At 44.4% G+C, this 10,875-nt stretch overlaps 1 protein-coding gene across 3 annotated transcripts in view; it reads left to right on the top strand.

The window, feature by feature from the left end:
• Positions 1-4,905: 4,905 nt before the first annotated feature.
• The window catches only part of mpp7a (membrane palmitoylated protein 7a), a 209,321-nt gene continuing 203,351 nt past the window's right edge, over positions 4,906-10,875 (top strand). For all 3 annotated transcript variants that reach the window (XM_007905455.2, XM_007905454.2, XM_007905452.2), the window contains exon 1: positions 4,906-5,156. The gene's annotated coding sequence lies outside the window, so the exon portion shown is untranslated. The remainder of the gene's footprint in view (positions 5,157-10,875) is intronic.

The following is a 10,875-nucleotide window of genomic DNA, read 5'->3' as shown; positions in this document are numbered from 1 at the left end:
ATAAGGTGACATGAAATAAAGAGTTACATCTGTGTTGAGGCCTGACGGTTTTATGAAATGAAGAAAGTGAGTTCAGCTTCAGAAACAGTAAATCATCTGTAGGTTCGATTTAAACATACATTTAATTTGTAAGCCCCCAAAAATGTGTCTATGTGCCTCTTCAGATTGATTCTCCCGATGGTGACTCCGCAGTATCAGCTTGGACATAAGATGGGATATGATAAAAAAGAATAATAAGAGAAAGAGGAAAAAGCATGTATAAGAGCCAAACCAAAGACATTATGGCTATTAGTTATGGCTTCCTTTATGGCTATTACTTTGATTTGTCATCATAATTAACATGACAGATATAAATACACAGAGAATACATTTCCAGTTTGGGTTTTGACTTTATGTACTCTCATCATAGGTCTTAGACAGGCCAAATAAAGTGCAAAGCTCTTTGTACTCTCAGAAAAGTACCTATTAAAAATGTTGATTTTTTTTTAAATGACCAACACTCACCATTTCTTTATTATAATAATAATCCTTGTATTTGCTATAGCGCTTTTCACGTCTTCTAGACATACAACAACAAAATTATATTTGTATAGCCCCTTTCACGTCTGGAGGATATCCCAAGGCGCTGGACAGACAGAGATTACGGACCTGAGCTGAGGGTCGGAGTGGGGGAGGGCAGGGGGGAAGTAATACGATTGAAAGCATGGTCGAAGGGGCGGGTCTTGAAGTGGGTCTTGAAGGTGGCGAGGGAGGGGGCGAGATGGAGGGACTACAGGATGGAGCTCCTGAGTGTAAGTGCAGAGTGGTGGAAGGCCGCTCGCTGATAGTGGGGCGAGCAAGGCGGGGGACGTAAAGCAGGCTTGGAGCCCGCTGAGCGGAGAGAGCGAACAGGGTGATAAGGGGTTAGGAGGTTGGAAAGGTAATGGGGAGCATGACCATGGAGGGCTTTGTAGGTGAGGACCAGGATCTTGAACTGTATCCTCTGTGTGATGGGAAGCCAGTGGAGTTGAGCAAGAATGGGCGTGATAGGCTCACGGAGCCTGGTGCGGGAGAGAACACGGGCTGCAGAGTTCTGGATGACCTGCAGTCTATGGAGGGAGGAGTTGGGGAGGCCAACAAGCAGTGAATTTGCCTCAATGTAATGAAGGCGTGTACGAGAGTTTCGGCGGCCTGTGGTGTGAGACAGTGTCTGAGCCGGGCGATGTTGCGGAGGTGGGGGAAGGCAGAGCGGTCATGGCGCAGATGTGGGGTAGTAAGGAAAGTTGAGGGTCAAACAAGACCCCAAGGTTCCGGACTGGTTTAGCAAGGTGAAGTGTGCAACCATGATGTTGTCAGCACCTGAGGTGAGGAGGTGCCGACTGGAGCCAATCAGGAGAGTCTCGGTCTTGTTGACGTTCAACTGAAGAAAGTTATCTCTCATCCAGGATTTGATGTCTGACAGACTTTCTGTCAGGACAGCAGTGGTCCTGGAGTCAAGAGTGGAGGCAGAGAGGTACAGTTGGGTGTCATCTGCAAACATGTGGAAGTTGACTCCATGTCTGCGGATGACGTCACCAAGAGGGAGCATATAGATGTTGAAGAGGAGGGGACCAAGGACAGAGTCCTGAGGAATGCCACACGAAACGCTCCAGGGGCTAGAGGAGAAGCCGTGTAAAGTGAATTGACTGTATATATGTGGGCTAAACGTGGCAGCCAATTTCGCACAGCACAGTTGCGGATTATTAATATTATTGTTTTTTTGAAGGATTATTATCCCCGGAAATGCGGTCTGCCAATCGACTCACAACCAGGTTCCTACTTACTGCTTGTTTAGTGTGATTACCAATCATACACAATCCTGGGGAATGGGCAAAGAGATGTCAGGAGACTTACACATAGTGATAGGATTCTGCATGTCAGGCACTTGATTGCACCCCCCCAAAAGGCACCCATTAAGACTGGTTTGAGACTTGATGGAAAGCATTTTATAAACTGCAATTGATCAGGTATCTGATACACATTTCCATGTTCGTTTTTAATATCAAATAACTCAGGCTGTAAATGGCTTCTTAATGATATTGGAAAGCATAAATCTTTTTAAAGGCTTTAAAATATTTTTTGGTGACTTCAATGTGCACCACCAACTCATAACTGGTGTGTGAAGGGTTTTTGACCTGATTCCAGACCTGATAAACGAAATGTAACGTTGTAAATTGTGTTCAAATAAAAATATGTTGATTATTGCAATTTTCACTCGATTTTCTCAAACCATTGATTTTGATATTTTAAAAGCCGATTTTGTTTTGTATCAATTTAATGAGGAAACTGCATCAAATCAACACTAATTGTGCAATATAAATGCTGCATCGGTATTTCACATTCATATAGCCCTTTGTACTTTTTCTGAATAGGCATGGTTTTCCCAATTTGGTAACCACAAACCACAAAGGAAGTGCTAAACTGAGAATATGATTTTATCACCAGAAATTAGTACTTCAGTTTCTGGTAGCTGGAAATCACCCAGAATAATACATACTAAAACTTACATTTATAATGTGTCCCACAAGATTGACTATGATAACTTAATCAATGGGTTTTACCATCTTGCTAATGAATTATCAAATTATTTTGATGCATTTTTCTATCAAAATACTATATGCTGTGTGCCGTCAACCAGTAGAGAATTAACAGTTCTGGACGGAAAGCAAGGAGATAATCTTGAACTTGGGTCACAAACACAAATTAGAATCAATTACTTCAAATGTACTTCATACATTTTTAGTTTTTTTTCACTTTTCTGTGGTTTATGTTTGGAAATGTCCCTCCAGTCCAGTTTCTGCCCTGGTCACAGTACAGAAACAGCACTCGTGAAAGTCACAAACAATGTCCTTTCTATCTGTGACCAGGGTTCTCTCTGCCTCCTCGTCGCCTAGACCTTCCCGCCGCATTTGGCGCAGTCAATCATGCCATCCTCCTCCACTGCCTCTCCTCCATCATTCACCTCAGTGGGACTGCGCTTGTTTAGTTTGGGTCCTATTTTACAAAACGCCAGCCCTAATTTTCCGCAAATGTTTTTTCTTCTCACCACCGCCAGTCACTCTTGAAATACATGCTGGGTGCAGGAACACAGCCCCCCTCCCCCCTGCCCTCCCCTTCTATTTTCTATTGTGCAAACTTAATATTGTTTCGCCACAGAATAATAATCCTTTCATTTGATTTAGTACCTTATCACGTCTTCAAGACATCTCAAAGCGCTTCACAGAATATACTGTAAAGTGAATTGACTGTATGTATGGTGGGTAAAATTAGCCAATTGCGCACGGCAGTGCCCCACAAATAGTTGTGGATTGAGTGACCAAATTATAATAATAATAATCCTTGCATTTGATATAGCACCTTATCATGTCTTCGAGTCGTCTCAAAGCGCTTCACAGAATATACTGTAAAGTTAATGACTATTTTGTGGGTGAAATTATTATTTTTTCAAGCGATTATAACTCCTGGAAAATGCACAGTCATCCATTTAACAATATATTCTGTGGAGGAGCTTTGAGACAAATCAGTGAAGGATTATTATTATTATCATCAAAAATATCTTTTTAAAAAGTCAATTTTTCAGCTTTCTCTTGTGATTCAACAACTTGCACTTACAAAGCGCCCTCCACGCAGGGTAGCGTCAAGGAGCTTGAGAAGCAACTCGTGAAGCAAAGCCCTTAAGTAATTTAGTCTTTCAATGAATTTCCATTAGCAGTGAAGAAATCAGGTGGTCTTGATGCTCAGCCCGCTGCTTTGGCAAAAGGTCAAAGTGAACCAAGGCATTTTTTTTTCCTGCTTTCATAATAATCCCTCAAGAAAAAACTCCCAATAATTTGCTCACTCAATCCACGACTGTTTGAGGGACGCTGCTGTGCGCAATCGGCTGCCGCGTTTCGCCCACAAAAATGCAGTCAATTCACTTTACAGTCTATTCTGTGAAGCGCTTGGAAATGTGAAAAAGCGCAATATCGAATTCAAGAATTACTATTATTGTTATTATTATTATCCGCCAGTCTCAAGAATGCAACGACCGCAGCGCCCAAATCGTGGAATCGTACAGCACAGAAAGAGGCCATTCGGCCCATCGTGTCAATCCCACCCTCCCTCGCCCCATAGCCCTGCAAACTTGTTCCTCCCCAAATAAATTATCTATTTCTCTCTTAAAAGCTTCCACCAGCCTCTGGTTCTTTTAGCAACTATTTTAAATGGGTTACCGACCCCCTCCTCCAGCCAGTGAACCATCCAGGAGTCCTGTAGCTCAGTGGTTAGAGCACTCGCTTTGCAAGCGAGAGACCTGAGTTCAATTCCAGGCAGAGGGCGAAACCTTGGGCAAGTTTCCTTACTCCACACACCTAATAATAATCCCTCCAAAACCAAAAACAATAATAAATTGGTCATTTTCAATCTACGACTGTTTGTGGGACATTGCTGTGCGCAATTGGCTGCCGCGTTCGCCCACAAATATACAGTCAATTCACTTTACAGTGTGTTCTGTGAAGCGCTTTGAGACGTCGAGAAGACGTGAAAAAGCGCTATATCAAATGCAAGGATTATTATTATTATTATTATCCAAACTTCTCAATGGTTCACCCGCCCTTTCTGTCTCTGGGTGGGTCAGCGGCCGGTGACGTCGCTCGCTGCCCGGAGACCGCCGGGTGATTGACAGCAACTGGAACGGCCCCGTCGTCACGAAGCGGTGACGGAGTGGGAGAGTGCGCCTGCGTGACGGAGACTGCTGCCGGCGGCGGTGGCGGAGGAGGAGGATGATGGGAGATTCCGCCTGGGCTTGGGGAGGAGGGCGACAGAGTGCGCCTGCGTGGCTGAGTCCGTGGGTGGCGGGGCGGGGCGGGGGGAGAGCGCGGAAGTGCGCCTGCGCGGGGTGGGGGTGGTGGTGGAGGAGGGCGGGAAGAGCGGAGGAGGCGTGGTGTCGGGGCTCGGCGTCTCGTTGCTTTGCGCTGGTTTCTGTGAAGCCGCAACGTTTTGACTTGAGATTTACAACTGAAAATGGTCTGACCGTGAGGGAGAGACGAGCCAACGAGAGAGAGAGAGAGCGCGCGAGCGAGCGAGTCAGCGAGCGACGGTTACGGCGTTGTTCAAAGCTGTCCGCGTGCACCTGACTGGGGCGGACGGCTCGAGCGCAGGTATTTATTTACATCTTATTTCTGGTCGATATAAATACATCTTATCTGTAAATTCACAATTAACAGCGAGGCGCAGGCAGTTTCCTCCTCTCTCCCCCCCCCCGTCCCCCCGGTGTGGGGCGCTCGGGCCGACTCTTTATTTCGACTCGAAAAAAGATTAGATTTATTTAAATTTTTTTAAAAAAAATTAAATGAAAAGACTCGGATTTGGTTGAATTTTTTTAAAAATCCTCTCACCCCCACACCACACCCGCCCCCCCCCCCAAAAAAATATATATATAACACTTCACTTCCCTGTCGTGGGGCGAAAAGGCGATGTTTCACCCGCGGGCTGCAATTCGAGGTTAATTATGTGTGAGGAAGGATTTGGGTGTCTTGACAGGGGATGAGGAGAGGAGGAGGAGGGGGAGAAGCCAAGGTGATTGCTGGTGTGTGGAGGGACTGACTGACTGACTGACTGACTGGCTCCGGGCTGTGCTGAACCGAACCTGGTTGACGTTGAGCTGTTCTGGTGAACGATATTTTTTGTGAAGTTAGGGATTTTTCTCTTTTTTTTCTCTCTCTGTGTGTGTGTGTGTGTGTGTCTTTCTCTCTCTCTCTCCTCGCTGTGTCTTTCTCTCTGTGTGTGTGTGTCTTTCTCTCTCTCTCTGTCCTTCTCTGTGTGTGTGTGTGTCTTTCTCTGTGTGTGTGTGTGTGTCTTTCTCTGTGTGTGTGTGTGTCTTTCTCTGTGTGTGTGTGTCTTTCTCTGTGTGTGTGTGTCTTTCTCTGTGTGTGTGTGTGTGTCTTTCTCTGTGTGTGTGTGTGTCTTTCTCTGTGTGTGTTTGTGTCTTTCTGTGTGTGTGTGTCTTTCTCTGTGTGTGTGTGTCTTTCTCTGTGTGTGTGTGTGTGTGTGTGTCTTTCTCTGTGTGTGTGTGTCTTTCTCTGTGTGTGTGTGTCTTTCTCTGTGTGTGTGTGTCTTTCTCTGTGTGTGTGTGTCTTTCTCTGTGTGTGTGTATCTTTCTCTGTGTGTGTCTGTCTTTCTGTGTGTGTGTGTGTCTGTCTCTCTCTGTCTGTCTCTCTCTGTCTTTCTCTCTCTCTGTCTTTCTCTCTCTCTCTCTTTCTTTCTTTCTTTCTGTGTGTGTCTTTCTCTCTCTGTGTCTCTGTCTCTCTCTCTCTTTCTGTGTGTCTTTCTCTCTCTCTCTCTCTCTCTCTAAGTCGAGAGCGAAAAGCCCCATTTTTCACACGCCCTCCATGGGCTGATCTCGCCTGGTCGTTTTCGAAACCTCGAGAGGTTGGTGAGTTGGTCAGGTTAGTTAGTTAGTTAGTTAGTTAGTCTCTCGAGGGAGGAGACGGAACCAGCCAGGATCGAGGGCAAATGCGGATGAAGGAAAACCGAGATTTAAACGGACTGATCTCAAATTTACAGTCTTCTCGAGTTGCTTTGTAATCTGGTATTGTGTTGTGCGATACCAACACAGTGTATGTGCAACACAGCGAGTCCCCGGTATTGAAAAAGGTCTATTCTTAATACTGGGACTCGATCCCAAATTACTGTTTGTTGAACATTAATTTCATGCCCAATTTGTAATCAATAAATGGGACCTACCTGAAATTTACTGGGGTCTGTAGGGCACACAAGCTAATTAGCTATTGTTTGAACGTTGTTTGCAATTAGTTTATGCGTATCTTTGTTGTATTCATCTTTCTGGAGAATTGCTCACACTGTGCCTGTATTTTACAAAAGATAAATATGAAAGTTGTGCTTTCAAGGAGGGGCAGGTGGGGTGGGGGAGAGTATAAAAGGACAAAGTATATAAGGCCCATCTCGAGTCGTACGTTTTTGACTGCACTTTCAAGTATCTTTCCCCTCCCCACCCCCAGCAGTGTCGAGCACTTTAAGACATCCTCCTAACGTGAAAAGTGCTGCATACATGTAAATTGAATTGTGTACATTAAAGTGAGATTTATTTCTGCCTGCAAATGCTTCTTCCCAGCAAATGCCTCTTCTCACTGTTGAGACTTAATTGGTCAAACCCTCTCTTGTCGGATGCTGAATGACAAACCAGTACCTATCCTGGGTGGGAGGGAGGTAGTTGAAGCAAGGTCTCTTTGGGGATGAGCTGGCTCCAAATTGACATCTTGGCAACAGAATACTGGAATCAAGTTGAGCCTGACAATCTTGGTACTCCACTTCCTGAGCCAATTTGGGCTGCAGTCACCCAAGGCACCAACGAATCTGGATTGTTTTGCAAAATAACGGATATAATGGACTTGGAGGGGCAGGGATTCTTCCAAACCAGCTCTTGTTTGCCCTGCAACTCAAGAGCTTACCAGGTAGAGTGGTTACATTTCAACAGTACCACACATGCACCCTCTGGGGTCTTCAAAGCATTGGCTCTTGCAAATCCCTACTGCTTTGTAGAATTAGATAAGCAGGATGTGGCGCGCTGGGGAGAGAGTGTGCACTCCATTCCAGACAAAGCTGTAGGTGGGGTGCATATGTGGAACTTTCTGGTTTGGATACTTCTAAGCAGGTGATGGGTTTCCTTGTGTGTCACTCGGCTGGCCAAAGGGAATAGTGCAAATTGCTCTGTTGCAAAGTTCAATTTTAAGGTTGGTTAAATCTCACATTAATCCATATCATGGCTATGTATCCTACTTAATTAAAATATGTTAGTATTCTAAGAGAGAATCTCATGTTTGGAAATAGAATGAGCTAAATATATTAATAAATTGTAAAAGTGCTATGACTGTACTTTACAATTCTGCCATTGCTAATTCCCTTCCCCTCCCTGAAGATTTTGAGTCTTCTATTGGTGTTAGGTTTCAGGCTGTCATTCCTCGACACTTTCCCGCAATGGCCATTGTTCATGTGCAAATCTCCACTGTGAGTGTCGGCAACCTCTAGATTGTGAGGCAACACAGTAGAATCTGAGCTTGTCTCCCATACCCACCCCTTCATCCACACAGGTGATTCAAGTCTCTAAATATGTTTATGTATAAAAACAGACAAAACACGACACATGTTACTGTTCTCCCTGGCCTCGCATAGACTCCCAAGTGTTTCAGGTAAATGATTTTTATTCTGTATATTTTAATCACTACTGGCCTTGACAGAGAGAGAGAGAGAGCGTGAGAGGTATGTGCTCAGTGATGCTCACCCGCTGGTTGCAATCACCACTCCCTTGTGATTTGTCCTCACGGGTGGAGTCCTGCAGTCTAGTGGTTAGCGCACTCACCTCGCAAGTGAGAGGACCTGGATTTAATTCCCGGGCAGGGCAAAGCCATAGGCAAGTTTTGTTACTCCATATACCTCTGTTTACCTAGCAGTAAGTAGGAACCTGTTGTTAGTCGATTGGCGGATCGCTTTCTGGGCGTAATAATCCCTCAAAAACAATCCATGATTGTTTGTGGAACATTGCTTTGCGCAATTGGCTACCGCGTTTCGCCCACAAAGTATTCAATTCAATTTACAGTATATTCTATGAAGCGCCTTGAGACGTCTCAATGACGTGATAAGACACTATATCAAATGCAAGGATTATTATTATTCTCTCCCAAAGGGGATTTCAGGACTCCATTTGGAAGAAGGAACCCTGGAAGAAAACCTATACCCCCATCCTCTTTCCCCCAATGTATCAAATGCAATGGTGTTTATTCTAATTGAAGCATATTCTGGTGGACATCTGCAAACTCAACACCTGTGACCTTCTGTTCTGTGGCATTGTAGTCTAGGGCTTTACCTATGGCTAATTCATTGGGAAAGCTAAATACTTTACATTTAATGTAATAAATTGCATGTGTTGTACATATTCTGCTTAGATATAGGCTTATAGGTCATTGATGTAGTTAGTAAAACGGGATTTTTCCAAGGATTAAAATCATATTTGAATAACATATCTTCAGATTTTCTTTGTCAACGTTTTCAACACAAATCTGTATTTAGCTTTATTCTCTTCATGGGGGTGGGGAGGGAAGGAGAAGAGGTTAAAAAAAAATCATTTTATATAAAATGTCTCAGTCAAGAGTAAAATGTAGATTGCTGTTTTGTTTTTATATATTTTTCAGCTACAAATTCTCAATTCCTAAAACAAATTGTCATGTTTTGCCTGCTTGTGTCTCCCGCCTTGCCTGCCCCGCCATTGGCAATTAGGTCTTCATGAACTCCATCTTGAAATCCCTCCACCTCTCCCATTCCTCCTCCTTTGACCTTATTCTTTGACCGCCCCTTCAACCTCCTCTCTCTCTCCCCCCCCCCCCCCCCCAACCCCCTTCTGATTGCAACTCCTAGCTCAGGTGCAAACCCTTAAATAACCAGCAACTTGGGATGTCCTTTCAACTTGAAAGGCGCTATATAAATGTAATTTTTGTTGTAATGAAACCCAAAATTTGCTACAAATATTGACAGAAATTATGTATGTCACTTTGTGGTATTTTACTATTTTTTGAATGATCTGTTAGTAGGATACACTAAATACATGAAGCTCGTAAAATAATAAATTATTTTAAGGCATTTGAAGTCTGGTCAAAGGGTATATTTTTGGCTTGGCTTTGTGATGCCCTTTCATTTCTGCTGTACGCTCCTGGCCTGGCTTGATTGTGGTGACTGCAGGAGGATTGTACAAATGCACTAAGTATTAAAGATATTGTTCGCCACAACAGCTCACCATCAACAAGCTCAGCAGAGGGTTGATGAACAGATTTCATAAAGAGTAGCAAAAATAAATGGTTCGGTGACCAAGCTGCCTGTGCATGTCACATAATAATAAAGAGCACCAAATTGCAACATTCATGTATGAGGCAGCCAATTTGCGCAAGGCCTGTCCCACAGCGATGAAGTGAATGACTTTTTTAATTTGGGAGAATATTGGGCAGAAGACAGGAAGAAACTACCTTCTTTGTTTGAAAAGTATCATGAGATCTTCACCATCCACCTGAATGGGAAAGCAAGACCTTGGTTTAATGTCTCATCTGAAGGGCTGTACCTTTGACAATGCAGTTCTCTTATTCTGCATTTGATTTTTTTTGTGGTGGGGAGGAAGGTAAGCGGGGCCTCCTTGAAGCTGAGCTGCTTCCAAGGTTATGTACTTGGATCGGAACGTGGAATCATGTCAAACTTCTTTAGTGGTCTTGGTCATCTGGTTCATGAAGGCAAGCCAAGAAGCATAATAATAATGACCCTTACATTCGGCTCTGGAACTCCTTTCCTCCCTCCCATCGCCTCGCCCCCTCTCTTTCTATTTTCAGGTCTCAAATGAAGACCTTTTCGACCGCGCCTTTGGACACCTTCCTCCTCCTCCCCCTGGCTCGGCCCCGGGATCCGTTACTGTGAAGCGCTGTGAGACGCCGTCCGACGTGGCGGGCATTATATAAATCCAAGTGGTTGATATAGCGTCTTATCAAGTCGTCAGTGTCTCAAAGTGCTTCACGGTATAATAACAATTATCCTTGCATTTGATATAGCGCTTTTCACGTCTTCTAGACGTCTCAAAGCGCTGCACAGAATGTACTGTTAACGTGGAGTGACTATTTTGTGGACAGAACCCAGCAGTCAATTGCGCACAGCAATGGCCCACAAACAGCCATGGGGGATGGTTCGCCAGGTATAACATACACCTGAACAGGCAGATGGGACCTCGGTTTAACATCTCATCCGAAGGACGCACCTCTGACGATGCAGTATACCCCCACCACTGCATTGCAGTGTCAGCTTAGAGGATGTGATTCCAAGTCCCAACGT

The sequence above is a fragment of the Callorhinchus milii genome, unplaced genomic scaffold (assembly GCF_018977255.1).
Source record: "Callorhinchus milii isolate IMCB2004 unplaced genomic scaffold, IMCB_Cmil_1.0 Scaffold2, whole genome shotgun sequence".
Classification (NCBI taxonomy): Eukaryota; Metazoa; Chordata; class Chondrichthyes; order Chimaeriformes; family Callorhinchidae; genus Callorhinchus; species Callorhinchus milii.
This window is presented reverse-complemented; position numbering and strand designations above follow the sequence as displayed.